The sequence below is a fragment of the Rissa tridactyla genome, chromosome 5, assembly GCF_028500815.1.
Source record: "Rissa tridactyla isolate bRisTri1 chromosome 5, bRisTri1.patW.cur.20221130, whole genome shotgun sequence".
Lineage (NCBI taxonomy): Eukaryota > Metazoa > Chordata > Aves > Charadriiformes > Laridae > Rissa > Rissa tridactyla.
Genome location: NC_071470.1, coordinates 50,243,634 through 50,258,272, shown reverse-complemented (window position 1 = coordinate 50,258,272; position 14,639 = coordinate 50,243,634). Strand labels below are relative to the sequence as shown.

The 14,639-nt window shown below is 44.6% G+C and overlaps 1 protein-coding gene across 2 annotated transcripts in view; it reads left to right on the top strand.

The window, feature by feature from the left end:
- The window catches only part of GPRIN3 (GPRIN family member 3), a 95,299-nt gene that overhangs the window by 11,894 nt on the left and 68,766 nt on the right, over nucleotides 1–14,639 (top strand). The window contains exon 1 of one of the 2 annotated variants that reach the window (XM_054203483.1): nucleotides 6,464–6,522. The exons of the other annotated variant lie outside the window; for it this stretch is intronic. The gene's annotated coding sequence lies outside the window, so the exon portion shown is untranslated. Of the gene's footprint in view, nucleotides 1–6,463; nucleotides 6,523–14,639 lie in introns of those variants that run through there. 2 annotated transcript variants of the gene reach the window in all.

Genomic DNA, 14,639 nt, shown 5'->3' with positions numbered 1-14,639 from the left:
TATGTCTCTGCTAGCGGGCCACAATTCAGTATGTAAAGACAACTGAAATAGTGATATAACGATCTTAAAGTCCTCAGGAGAGATCACAACAGGAAAACAGGTGTTTCAGGATAGAACACGCAATTTACATTATGCAGTTACCCAAATTTGTCTCAAGGGACAGTCCTGTTTTGTAATATTCATGTTGTTGCTGTGACAATTCCTTCCTATGGTTTTCTTCCATGAGCGTTTTCTTCTCCCACAAAGCAGGAAGACTCTTTCATATCAGCCAAAGGAAGTTTGACCAAGGGGATGGGGTCGTGGACAGGGATTGGGAAGCTCGGTCACTATTCCTCACTTTACTGGTAATCTTTTTCATTTCACTGAGTAATGCCTTTTTCACTGCTGCTTGCCTCACCTTTTATCTCCACTGCCTGATCAGCTTGAAAGCCCTCAAGGTCAATGATGTGTTGCATGCTTGCACAGCGCTCAGCATGTTGGAACCCTTATCTCCGTCTGGGCTTCTAGGTGTCAGACTAAGTAATAATAATAACAATATAAAGAGAGTAACAATAATAATAGTAATCTAAAAAAGAATAGTCAACGACAACAGAAGGTGAAAAGGGTCCTTGTAGGGGATAGCATCTGGAAGTTGTTGCAGTGGGAACACAAGGTGGGAAGGATTTCTGGGCTTGATTGGTGAATGTAAAAAGGTTAAGGAATGTAAAAGAGTTCATTCTTTGAGTCACACAGCAAATGCATCATCAGACCTAACTGCAGGACTCAGAGATGCCACGCTTATTTAGAATACAGCTTTGAAAGCCCTAACCAATACTGATCAAACTGCCTGCTTGCAGTAATAGTTTGTACCCATTTGTAGTAATAGTCTGTTTGCAGATGACATCAAGCTGAGTGGTGCAGTTGACACACCTGAGGGATGGGATGCCATCCAGAAGGACCTGGACAGGCTTGAGAAGTGGGCCCACGTGAACTTCATGAGGTTCAGCAAGGCCAAGTAACAAGGTCCTGTACCTGGGTTGGGGCAACCCCTGGTACCAATACCAGCTGGGGGATGAAGGGATTAAGAGCAGCCCTGCCAAGAAGGACGTGGGGGTGTTGGTGAATGAGAAGCTCAACATGAACTGCCAATGTGCACTCGCAACCCAGAAAGTTAACCATATCCTGGGCTGCACCAAAAAAAGGGTGGCCAGCAGGTTGGGGAAGGTGATTCTGCCCCTCTACTCTGCTTTGATGAGACCCCACCTGGAGTAGTGCATCCAGCTCTGGAGCCTCAGCATAGGACCTGTTGGAGCAGATCCAGAGGAGGGCCACAAAAATGATCAGAAGGGTGAAGCACCTCTCCTATGAAGACAGGCTGAGACAGTTGGTGTGTTTAGCCTGGAGAAGAGAAGGCTCTGGGGAGACCTTATAGTGGCCTTCCAGTACTTAAAGGGGGCTTACAAGAAAGACGGGGAGAAACATTTCAGCAGGGTCTGTTGCGATAGGACAAGGGGTAATGGTTTTAAACTAAGAGAGGATAGATTCAGACTGGATATAAAGAAGAAATTTTTTATGCTGAGGGTGGTGAAAGACTGGCACAGGTTGCCCAGAGAGGTGATAGATGCCCCATCCCTGGAGACATTCCAGGTCAGGTTGGCTGGAGCTTTGAGATGTCCCTGCTTACTGCAGGGTGGTTGTACTAGATGACCTTTAAACGTGCCTTCCAACCCAAACCATTCTATGATTATATAAAAGCAGGAGAATTCTTACATACCACTATTAAACCAGTCCCTTTAACACCTTGTAGAAGTATACATTTGCCCAAAGTGCTCTCAAAAAGTACTTGCAGGTAAGCAATTAATACTACGGTCGGTAGAGAATCACATAACACAGGCTCACAAATGAAGCACCAGGCCATTTAGCACAGTATCTTTAGCCTAATCTTGCCTTAGTTGTTAATTTGTCTGCCAAGCACTCAGCTAAAGGAAGAAATTCCACAGGTAATTGCTTTTTATGAAACTTCCTTTCTGGAAAACCACCAGCCGAAAAGAGGAGTGATTTGCTTGGAGTCTCCTCCAGTTCAGGCAAGAGCAAGCTGCCGCTGGGACATTGCGCTGCTGTACATGGAGCTGGGATGGAGCTTGGTCTGTCCCCACTTCCCTATGTCACAGCAGGAATGGGCTTGCAAGCTCAAGTCTGAACTTCAGGGCAGGGCAGAGGGGAGAAAAAAGAAAGGTTATATGGCTACCTGCTGATAACCAGGTGTCCTAAATGGTATCACCACGTGCTTCCTACCTACACATCTGTAAATCCTCCCTCTTCCTCCCACCTCCCCCACGGCAGTATCTGTGTAGTTCACCAGCCTAAAGGACACATGTTACCCATGCAGGCATCCTGGCCCAGGTGTTACTACCTTAGCACGTGAACAAGTGCTGCACTGATTCTCTTAGCCCAGGTGACTAATTTACTTTCCTACATTCCTGTGAGATAAACCACAGGGGAATGTGTGGGTCTCTAGCACAGGAGGAAGCAAAAGCAATGTGACTTTTCCACAAGGCTGTATCGGATGTCTTGGAGCTGGGCTTCTGCAAGCAAACTCCAGCTCTCAGGCGCGAGCCCTCTTCCCTCTGCAAGCCTTGAGTTTTGCGTATGGTTCTCCTTACTCACCTATAGACACCCAGCAAGCCAGCAACTGGCTGACTAAAATACCACAGGTTGATCTGACGTGTGATCCTGATTACCAGTCTGCTAATTTCCATGTGTTTGGGCATAAATTTTATATTCCAAGGCTTGCGACTCTTTTGTCCCTTATGTTTTCTTCTCTAGGAGGGAACCAGTTACTTAGCCAGATTTAATTTCTTGTTTCCCTGCATACAGTCCCGCTATTCTACATATTCTTCTTTCAGAGAACACAGGCTAATTTTGATAACTATATCACATATCAAAATGTGTATATATATTATCCTTGTCTACTAATTTGACTTTCAAGACAGTGGTGCTGTTTCTTACCAGGCACTGACTGAACCTGCTTTACCAGTCTACTCTAGTGAATAAGCACAACTGTGTTTGGCTCGGGGAAGGCAGAAATAGCTGCAGTCAGAGGAGCTGTATCATCTTTTTCAGGGCTGAATTCAGCTGAACGTGTATAAACTATCTGCCCTTTGGTTCTGAAATGATAGTGGTTGGAGCACTTGCCTAATCTAATCCTTTATACCTTAAAACATGCTCTGCTTTGTTCTGCAGGTCTCAGATACTATAGGATTAGAATAAAATGTGAAGAGCCTTGGTGCTTAAGCAGTGTTTCTAAGGTCATCGCTTATTCCCTGAAATAATTATTTCCGTTCTCCTGTGGAGGCTGAGATGAGAACTGGGCAAGTTGAGAGGACAAGGGTTTGTGCTGTTCATTGCAAAAACGAATCATTCATTCTCAGTATACTGTGGAAGTCCCAGAAGGGAAGAAAATGCAGTGAAAGCTCATCGTGTGCTGTGTGCCCTTACAGGCTCAGGACACGGATAAAAAGACAGTAGTAGGGAAGTGACTTTTCTAAGAGTTACTCAGCAAGTTAATGACAGCCAGAAACAGATCTCAGCCCAGTGCGTAGAGCACTTGGGCACAGTGGGGCTGTCTGTCCCCTCAAGTGCAAGCCTGTGAGGCCCTGAGCTCACCTGCTGGGTAACCAGGAGAAAGTAAATTCATTCTGGATCTGAAAGATCACCTTCCTTTTTGAAAGTATGACATAAAGAGATCTCTAGATTTGCTGTGAACTTGATAACCAAATAGCGAAGCATCAGAAAAGAGCAGTCTGTGCAGCTGCCTCTCATTGATGCAATGACACGTAGACTAAGAACTCCAGATAACCAGCAATGGAGCAAAGGTAAAGCTGTGTCTTTCTTCCATAAATATCAAACAAGATATAAACTCTGGAGAGTTTTGCCAACATCTTTCACCCTAGAATTTTTTTTTGTTTTAAAATAAATTGACAAAAGTCACCTGAACAATTCAGGCTCAGCCATGTATTTGTTTCTATAACAGGAATGCTTGCCATTTCTTAAATAAAAATGCCATGGATGATCGCCAGTTGGTACAGATCATCACAACTCCATTGAAGTGTCAGGAGTTCAGGACTCAGCTTAGTTGGACTCCTCCCATAGCTACGACAGAGCTGCGGTTTCTAAACTACTGCACCACAGGAGACCAGACAAGTAGTTCCTTTAAGCAGCTATTGTTAGCTTTTCTTGTGAAATCTAAACCTGCTTAATAATATTCCCCTTGATATTTAACTTTTGGAGACACCATGTCTGAAGGTCACCACCTAAACTGTCTGAAAAGCCAAGTGTGAGGACAATTTTTCTGTTACCTTGGCACTTCCATTTTCAGCATTTCAGCCCCTAAGAACAGAGCAAATATTTTCAACACCAGCAGTTGGAGAAGGTTTAAGACTTCCAGCAAAGCCCACATAAACTTCCAGTAAAGACCATTTCAAGTGAGAGATGAAGCTTTAAATTCTTTCTTACGTTAACTGCACCAACTGTCCTTAGCTCACCATCAGCTAGAGCTTCCAGCTGGTATCCTTTGATGACTTGTCAGAAAGCAGAGTAAAGTTTACCAAGTGGCCTCCCGAACACATGCTAAATTAAAAGTGCAAAACGAAATTATGCTAATGGATTACTTCTTGTAGCAATAACACTTTATTTGCACTCTATCTTTTTTTTTTTTTTTTAACCTAGACTGCAAACGGTACGAGGTGATGTCTCTGATAACAAACATTGCACTCTGGTAGTCACTTGGTAACAGTCACCTCCTGCCAGAAGAGACAGTCTCTTTTTCTGGGAGTCACCCAGCAATGCCCTGCTGGTCAGTGCGGAGAAAATCAGGAGCGGAGGGCGTCAAAACTGGAGACAAGTCAAAAAGGAAGGAGGCTGTAGAAGTGTCATCTGATGATTTCAAATGGGTGAGACCCCGGGGAATTCCTGCAGAATATAGGATGGACTTCATTTTTTCTATTAATTTATGGTTCATCTCTCTGCTGGTCATAATTGCATAGGCATTAGGGTGCTTGGAGCAGCTGTGGAGGACAGAATGCACAGGGTTACTCTTAATGCAAAGGAAAGCCATGGGCAGGTCATCAACTTTGGATGGCTGTCAGTCAGAGAAGACAGAGGTGGGGCAGGACAGGCAGATCAGGCAGGACAGAGCTGAGGACGTCCAGCTGAGCTCGCCAGTTCAGATGGCAGGTGAAACCTGAGGTGCTATTGAGCAGGGAAGGAATGAAGGCAAGATTTTGCAGCAATTTAACATTTTTAAAGATTAAATAACCTTTTTCAGTCAATAGCAACATTTGCCGACCATACACCCAATGCCTCTGTCTGTAGGCCACAGCTTCCATTTCATGTTAATTAGCATCAGTGTGCTCTGTAATTACATCACACACAACACCACGAAGGCCTTCTCTGCCCATAGTCACCAGTGCCTGGAAATTACCGTGTTTCCCTTTGTGATGCTGTACGCGACAAAGCAAAAAAGAGATTAAGCCCTTGTTTCATCCAGTAACAGGTATCTCTGCCAGCAGCAGCCTGGTTTTTTGGTAAAGACGTTTCTGTAAATCAGGCCTGGATGTGAACTGAAGCAGTAAAGAAAACCATGATGGGCACATTCAAACTGTTAAGGCAGCCTGTTTTGAAGGCATTTAGTATAACTCATGCAAATACGCTTGGTGTGTGCCTTGTTGCTGTGTTGGAGCGGGGCCACCAGACACAGGGAACTGCCAGAAGTGCTTTTGGCCCAGGAGCTGGGCTCGCTGCTTGGGTGCTTGGGCAACGACCCTGCGCAGCTTTGGCAGCCAGCGCCAGCGGAGCCAGGAGCTCCTGGGAGAGGCATGGGAAAATGCGTGTCTAATTCCTCTAGATGGCACAGCACCTTGACAAATCTGGGAATGAATGTGCTCGGCAAAGGGCGAGAGCCAGCCAGCCTGCGTTTGTCTCCTGAGAATGCTTTTCCTGATTAATTGTGGTTAATTTTTCTAATTTCGCCATAATGTTGGAGCTCCTTCTTAAGGCAAGGTGGGCTTTTGTGTCCAAAGCCTTGCCTCGCCCGCCAGCCCGTCTGCTCCGGGCACTCACACAGGGATGGGGTATATCCCACTGGAAGTTATGCCTTGTGTAAGAGCTGGGAAAAATGAAGAAGGAAAATTTGAGTGTTGTCTGATTCTTCTTATTCTGCAGCATGCTGGGATTTTTGTTTTACTTTTTTAACAAGTAACCATACACTCATGATTCAGCAGTGAGCTGCTATTCAGTTGAATCCCTTCCTCTCTAACACAGGCAATTTTTTTCATGAGAAAATAGCTTTCACAAAGCCACTAAGTGGCATCGCTGTCCTGTAAGAAAAGCCCTGAGAGAGAAAGCCACCGGATGGTTCCTACAGACCTACAAGCCAGGCTGCTCCTTGAGTTACTACTGGAAAGGACTCGGACCAAGCGCACCCAGCTCACAGTAATACGTCCTCTCCAGGGCCAAATTCATTTGCCGTGGTCTCCTCATCTGGTGAGTCCCATCTCTTTCTTCTGAAGCTTCTGTCTCATTTTTAGGAGTGCATCACGCATCGCTTCAACTCTTACCTTCCTACAACACACGCCTTCCTCGTGAGGACAGAAGAGCCGTGGGGTTTTTAACCGCAGCCGAGGACAGATTCTGACGCCAGAATTTCTCAGATTCGTTTCTAAGCCTTGGTCAGCACCTCTGCTGCTCCACCCCGGTGAGAAAGCAGCTCCTTTTATCTCCTAGAAAAGTCCTAATTAAACAGTTAGCAATTACATATTTGCCCCCAGCAAACTCCCCACCAGGCTCTCTGCCTCCTCAAATATTTTGTTTACAGTTAAAAACACAGTAATCTGGGAGGAAGGACCTAATCCATACTGTAAATGGACTAAATTATACCCACACTGATACAGAGCACAGGAGATTTACAGAAGGCTGCGCAAATTGAGATATACACCAAAGGGGAAAGTACATTTCCCTTGACCACACAGTGCTCATCAAAAGATAATGAATATGCAAACGACTTTTGACATGCACGGAAAGTTGTGGGCCCAGATTGCACCAGCTGTACTCGAGCAGCGTTTCCCCCCAAAGTCACCTTGGCCACCTCGCTGGGCTGGGACCGTGTATAAATACAAATGAGCAAACTGTTCTTCACCAAGGCCACTGCTGCTCTTTAACGTGTGAAATATTATAGATCGTTTCTAGAACACCGTGCTTGAAGCACATGGGGGACCTTAACAGAGATTTATTTTTAGATGTAATATTTCTCAAGGCACGATAGATCTGGAATCAAAACCGAGCAGAGATTTCTAATTTGTGATTGCGCTGGCTTCCTTGTGAGCGGCAGCTTGTTAAGGTAGAGAGACTGTTTATGTGCGAGCTGAAGTGTGAACCAAGATCATCACGCTGATTGTTTCCAGTTTACACTGTTCACTTCATTTGCACTAGATGTGCTGCTATACAAGCACAAAGAAAATAAAGAACTGCATGCTAGGCAGGAGGAGAGCGACTAACCAAAGGGGCTGTCTACTTTGAGCAACTGCTGTGTTTGAAGACTTCCAAGTTTTACTGCACGTAGTCCTCCGTTTGGGTCAAAAGCATATATTCCATTTGTGCTTACAGCTTGTAACTTAAAGTGGAGTCATGCATTTTCCTGTATGGCCTACTGCTGTCTGGTTGTATAGAGCCGCATCTGCTATGGCTTTTTTCCTTACGCCACAGATAATGATGGTGTGAGTACCAGTAATCAGAAAGCAGCTATGGGCTGTTGTTCAGGCGCTGCCTGTTCTAAATCCTGTATAGGGAGATTTGGTACAAAATGAGTCATTTAAGTGTTCATCTTCTTTGTGCTCTACGGCCACCAAAAAGTCGTCCCTGCTCTTTGATCTTCTTTCTCAAGGTGGCTAAAAAAAAGTGGAAGATCTCTGCACCAGGGCTTCCAGCAAAACTGCATCAGCCTTAGCAACAGCAGAGAGGTTTTCGGGAAAAGCACGTGTGTTTGCAAAGTTTAACGATGTCATCCTCCTGTTGTGTATGCCCCTGCTTTCTGTGCACTATCCCCAATAATTCTGAGAAGCCAGGAACAGCGCGACTTCGCTTGCACGCTTTGTTTTGCATCCGTAATTGCCCAGGTTGCATGTACGAAGCCGGTCTACGGCTTTGGAGATCTCAGCCCGCCGTCTCTCTGGGTTATTAAAGGGGCTCGGGGATTTAAAAACAACGCTTCTGTCAGGAAGCTTTGCACCTGTTATTGCCATAAGTCACAGCTCACATCAGCCGGGCGGGCCAGCATACGCTGCAGCAGCCATGTCATGCACTGAATCGGCCCATGTCAGGCTCTGGTGAGCGAACAGATGGTTTTCAAGCCTCATTTGCCCCTACTTGCTAGTCTGCCACCACGCACAGCTCAGACAGATCGTACGGCCGGGGCTTGGCGGTTTTATTCAGAAAGGAGCTGAGCACCACGACACAGCACTATGTCCCCCCCCTGCCCCTACGCTGAAGGCGGCGGGCATCAAGAGAGCTCTGTACCTGGCAGGTGAAGCCATTAATGCTCTGCACCTGGCAGGGTTAACTCATTAATGTATGTAAAAGCAGCAGCGGAAAGGAAAACAAGACGGACACGTCTGTGCCGCTTTGGTATAACTTTGACTAGAAAGGAAAGAAAGTGATGCTAAGCTCTGCGGGAAAGGTTGCTCACCAGAAAAGCGGTTGGGACAGGGAGTGTCTGGTTTGTGTATTGCCTCATTCTTGCCTGGTCTTTAGCAGTACCATAATAAAATGGATGAATAATAATAAATCTGTCCCAATGCACATTTATAGTTTAAATCCTGTGCTAATCCTAGCAGTACAGTCTTTTGTACCCGAGAGGAAAGAGGGAAAAAAAACCCCAACCTTGGCTATAAGCTAAACAAGTGTCTCCTCTGGAAAGGTAATTAACAGCTGGTCTCCATGGAGCCTTTATCACAGAATCAATAGTAGTCAGTTCTGATTTGCCTTGTTCTTCTTTACTTTGTGCTGCTTTCACTGTTTATAAAAATGTTTGTGGGTCTGTCTGCTGGACTCACCTTGGGAAAGAGGGTTGTGTCAACTGAAGTGCAGCAGCCCTAAACGCAAGAAGATTTAGGGATAAAACCAGTGGCAAAGTGGAAGATGGAGATGTTTCTATAGTTGTGCACACAGACTTGGCTCCCTCTAGGATCATCTGGAAAGGCTTTAGAAACCTGGAGTAGATTCAAAGAATCACAAACAATGAGACCTAGTAATCACGTAGCTAAATGCACACATCTTATCAAAAAGGGAAGGATCAGACGGACATTTATTGAAATGAGGCTATTCTTGCAAGAGAGGAATTGCACAAGAAAGTTGACAGATTATCTGTTAAATGGGTGTTTAAACCAAATCAGGTGGTCTTCTGGAAGTCTTATCATAAATAACACAAAAGCTGTGGGTCTGATGTGGAAACCACTGGATAAATTTCTCCGGCCAGTGTTATGAAGGAGGTTAGACTTAGGTGCACACAGTGTTTTCTCCTGACCTTAATCACGTGAGCATTCTAATCTTCCAGCTGCCTGGTAGGGTCAGCATGGCTTGTAGCTCTCTGTTCATACAACTTCTGAGAAAATAGGACTGTTTCTCAGTTAGCTTGCACTACCTCCATGGAGGACTCAGAAATTTAGTCTGACTTTCCCATGCCTTTCCAAATCAACTAATCTCTTGTTACCTTTCTATCTACCCTTTGCTTGGCTTTTCCAATTCTCATTTACCCTGACCTTCAGGGCCATAGTAAGAAAGGACTTGAAAGTGAAGTATGTTCCCTTATCTGTTGGCAGCATCCCAAGAGAGCAGAGCTGCCCGGGAACGCAGACTTTATGGGGTACCAGGGTGTTAAAGATTTATTACATAATGTGCAACCTACACACCATAAAAGCCTTCTTTCCTTCTTATCCTCCTTTCCACCTTTTTTTTCACCCCTAATGAACTTGTTAGGCTGCAAACAGGAAAAAAGGAACTCAAAGCAAGCCCTGCTGCTCTTAACCAACATTATCGACAGGGAACAAACTGTTGTCCATAACAAAGCAGAAGGATATGAGAAGGGCTTTTTTTCTCATATGCAGTCGTACAGTGCTCTGGATTTTTTTCCTATGGATTCTGTATCAGTTTTTCCCCTTACTGTTTGTAACAAAATGGGGAAATGAGATTAAAAATTCAATACCCAATGCAAACAGACCATTTGGGTTATACTTTGTTCAGTAGTGCTTCATGTTTACTTTACCGATATAACCTTTCCAGACATTGGCCACTTCTGGTGTGATAAATAAATATTACCTTTAAAATAGAAGCCTTACGTCACTGCATACGTAATAGATCTGAAAACACTGACACTTAATAATCACCATAAATAACAAATAGCCATTTACAGGTATTGAGCTGCCTGTCAAGCCATGAGCTTTTATATGTGCAGGAAGATGAAGAGTGAGAACACATTGACCCAAAACCACATCTGTAAAAGCACCATCTCCATGGATTATTAGGAAATGGAAGTTCTTTAAAGGAAACGTCAGATTTTTCTTTGAAGTTCAGATACTTCTTGATCTTCTTTCTGCTCTCAAAATAAATAAAACCTAGTTCCAGAAACAATAGAGAAAGTAAATGCACCTATATGTAGACATATTTTTAGTTCTCAGAGTTAAAAATAGTAGCTAATCCAAACTGGGCGTGAATAAGGATTTCTGGGTCAGGGTCCAACCCACCACCGCACTGGAGAGAGCTTGGGAATGCAAACTGGAACTGAGCCTCACCGGGAGAAATGAGCAGTCTCCTTTTACCACCTACCCTGGATTCCAGGAGGTTTCATCCTGGCACTGTCAGTCTGGGGGTTTAATTTTAAGAAATAGAAAATATCAGCAAGTTAGACTCTTTCCCTTCTAATGTAAATAAAAAGATATTTAGGGAATTCAGTGCAGACAAGCTCTTGCAATGCAAAAATGAGTTGAAATCACCAGGTTTCTCTTTCATCTCTATAAATCATGCGGGTTTTTTTATAAGTTCATCTCCAAGTGCGCAATTCTGCAAGATCTGAAAGCTTTTCTATAATCTTGAATAATTCTTTAGCTGATAATAATATGCAACCACTTGTTAAAGCATTACAGGGACAATGCTAGAACAGTCACAACACTCTGTTTTGTAGCGCAAATATCTTTGGCAAAGCAGGTGACTTCTAAAGGTGCTGAGTGTATCACTGATTTTTATAATTTGCCAGCCAAACTGGCAAATGACTATTGGCAAATGGCAAATGATGAAAGAATATTAACAGGAAACAAGGTCTAACAAAAAGACTGAGCGTAGCGATCTGCAGATCTCACATACAGAGAACTGTTTCTCTATATTGACTCTTACTCACTATGATAGGGTAGCTACTCCCTATACATTAACTGTAGGAAGTAATAAAATGAATTTTCACATCACAGAAAGGATGTCTTATTTTCTTCTGTGCTGAAATTATTTTCTCTACTCTTTTTCTAGTGCAAAACTCATTTGTGTTCTGTTTCACACCAAGCTCTAAGAAGCATGTGCCCTTTTGGAAGAGATGAGTTCTTTATTCTTCCAATTTGGGATGTTATGCAGAAAGAGATCTTGGGTTTTCAGTGTGTAACTACTGGCTGATCTATTGATGCAGCACTTCTGTGGTAGATCCCTGGGCCAGAACCAGCTCTGCTGCCTAGACCTGAATCTGTTGAGGTGTGAAATTTGCACTTTGATGAATTCCATGCATGTTTTTTGATCCTCTGGTCTTACCCACCAGGCACGAGATGAGGTTGAAGGTAGTAACAACAGTCGTCGTTATTTTTCTAGCTACAGCTAACTGAATTATAAAAGTAATATGAAAATAGACGGAACAGCAGCAAAGAAAGGCAAAAACACATCTTTTTGTCTATTGACTCATGGTTTTCCAAGGATACCTTTAAAAGCAACATTCTGTTGCTTCTTGTGTGAAGTGGCTGGTGAAAAGTGAAAGACTTGGGTTGCTCAAACTGTAAACCTGATTCATGCCTGAGGAGACTTTGTACTGCGTCTTACAGCTTTGTCACATCATGCAGCCCTAATATCCCTGCGCTGTTAATGTTTCTGTGTACTCCTCTCAGAGCCGCTGTGACTGCGGCTTTAATGGGGCAGATATTATTTGTTCCTTATTCAGGAAGTGAATTCACGTTGAAGTCTGTGTGATGTTGCCCTAAATAGGACCAAGGTAGTAGGTTTGCTAGAGTCTGACTGAAATAACGTTCAAATTAACGGGCACTCTTTAGTTGACTTCCAAGGGCATGCGGTTGGGTGCTCCAAAGATGCATGTGGTGTGGGACACGTCCTCAGCTTCTGCGACCTAAGTCACTGCAGAAAACTAAAGTCAGCAGGGCTGTGCCAGATTGTGACGATAAGCTCATCTCTCTGTGTGGAGATACAGGAATAAAATGCCTTACAAAGGGAGACAGCCTGTAAGGACACACAGGAAAATAATTGGAACTATGGGAATCACGGAATCACGGAATCACGGAATCTTCAGAGTTGGAAGGGACCTCTAGAGATCATCTAGTCCAACTCCCCTGCTAGAGCAGGATTGCCTAAAGCACATCCCTCAGGGCTGCATCCAGGCGGGTCTTGAAAATCTCCAGAGAAGGGGACTCCACCACCTGCCTGGGCAGCCTGTTCCAGTGCTCTGTCACCCTCACTGTAAAGAAGTTTTTCCGTGTATTTGAACGGAACTTCCTATGTTCTAGCTTGTGCCCATTGCCCCTTGTCCTGTCGCTGGGAACCATCGAAAAGAGTCTGGCTCCGTCCTCCTTAAACCCACCCTTTAGGTACTTGTAAACATTAATCAGGTCCCCCCTCAGCCTTCTCTTCTCCAGGCTAAAGAGTCCCAGCTCTTTCAGCCTTTCCTCATAAGGGAGGTGCTCCAGTCCCACAATCATCTTGGTTGCCCTTCGCTGGACTCGCTCCAGTAGTTCCCTGTCCCTCTTGAACTGGGGAGCCCAGAACTGGACACAGTACTCCAGTTGTGGCCTCACCAGTGCAGAGTAGAGGGGGAGAATGACCTCCCTCGACCTACTGGCCACAGTCTTCCCTATGCAGCCCAGGATGCCATTGGCCTTCTTGGCGACAAGGGCACACTGCTGGCTCATGGATAATTTGCTGTCTACCAGGACCCCCAGGTCCTTCTCCTCAGAGCTGCTTCCCAGCAGGTCCACCCCTAACCTATACTGGTGTTTGGCATTCTTCCTTCCCAGGTGCAGGACCCTACACTTGCTTTTGTTGAACCTCATTAGGTTCTTCTCTGCCCAGCTCTCCAGCCTGTCCAGGTCACGCTGGATGGCAGCACGGCCCTCCGGAGTGTCGGCCACCCCTCCCAGCTTGGTATCATCAGCAAACTTGCTGAGGATACACTCTGTCCCCTCATCTAGGTCATTAATGAATATATTGAACAAAATTGGTCCAAGTATTGACCCCTGAGGGACACCACTCGTTACAGGCCTCCAACTGGACTCTGTGCCGCTGATCACAACCCTCTGGGTTCTGTCACTCAGCCAGCTCTCGATCCACCTCACTGTCACCTCGTCTAGCCCATACTTCCTCAGCTTCCTAATGAAGAAGAACAGTAAATAATTTCATCAACATTTCACTGGGAAATAGAAAATAATACCTGACTATTTTCAAGCACTTGCATGACGGCCTGTGGAAAGATGGGATATTTCTCTTTGGAATCCTGTGGTAGTGCTAACTATTACACACACTACATACACTGCAAATATTACAGGAAATATTTGAGAGTTGTTTAAAACTGGCTAACTTCAAGTTTTTCTATAAACTTTAAAATATTTCTCCCTTGACCTGGAGCTAACATCTTTCCAAAATTCAGATACTAATAATGAAATAAATAATTGTTTGACATCCTATCATTCCCAGTAGGGTAAAGCCAAGTCACTTTGCATGAAAACTGTATCTGCTTAGTAATAACGTTCAGAAGAAAACCCAGTCCATGTCTCGCTGAAGGCAATATTTATTTGGGGTGTTTGTGTTGGCTATTGGTGACCTAACACACCCACCCCAACCCAGCCAGGTGCTGCATGCTCGTGGGACCCTTACCCAGGTAAAACATCTAATGAAGTTGTGGCACTTCTTTTTTTGGAATAATACTAAAAAAACTTTGTATGGCTTTCTAGGAATCTGCAGGGCTTTCTAAGACTGGTTAAGAACTTGTCCCAGTGACTACAAGGAGGCCTGTGCACAGCCATCCACTGTGACGAGTAGGTGGTTTGAGATGACACAGCCTGATCTAGGATGGTGGTGGCTGTCACATATCTCTCAGGAAAGTGATGTCCTCTGCTTTTGCTAGCACCACTAGCACTGAGTCTGTGGGAAGGATTACATCTTCTAACATGGTCAAATTAATCATTTAGTCAGTGGGATATGTTCCTGAATGCCTGTAGGATGAAAAAAAAGTACATAAACAAAGTAGTCTAACACCTGCCTTACAGCGCTTTGCATTAGTAAACCAGCGTAATTGGGGCCAGAGCAGATGGCAGCAGGGAGAGCCACGAGAGCAGCAGTGACTTCCTCTCTTGCCC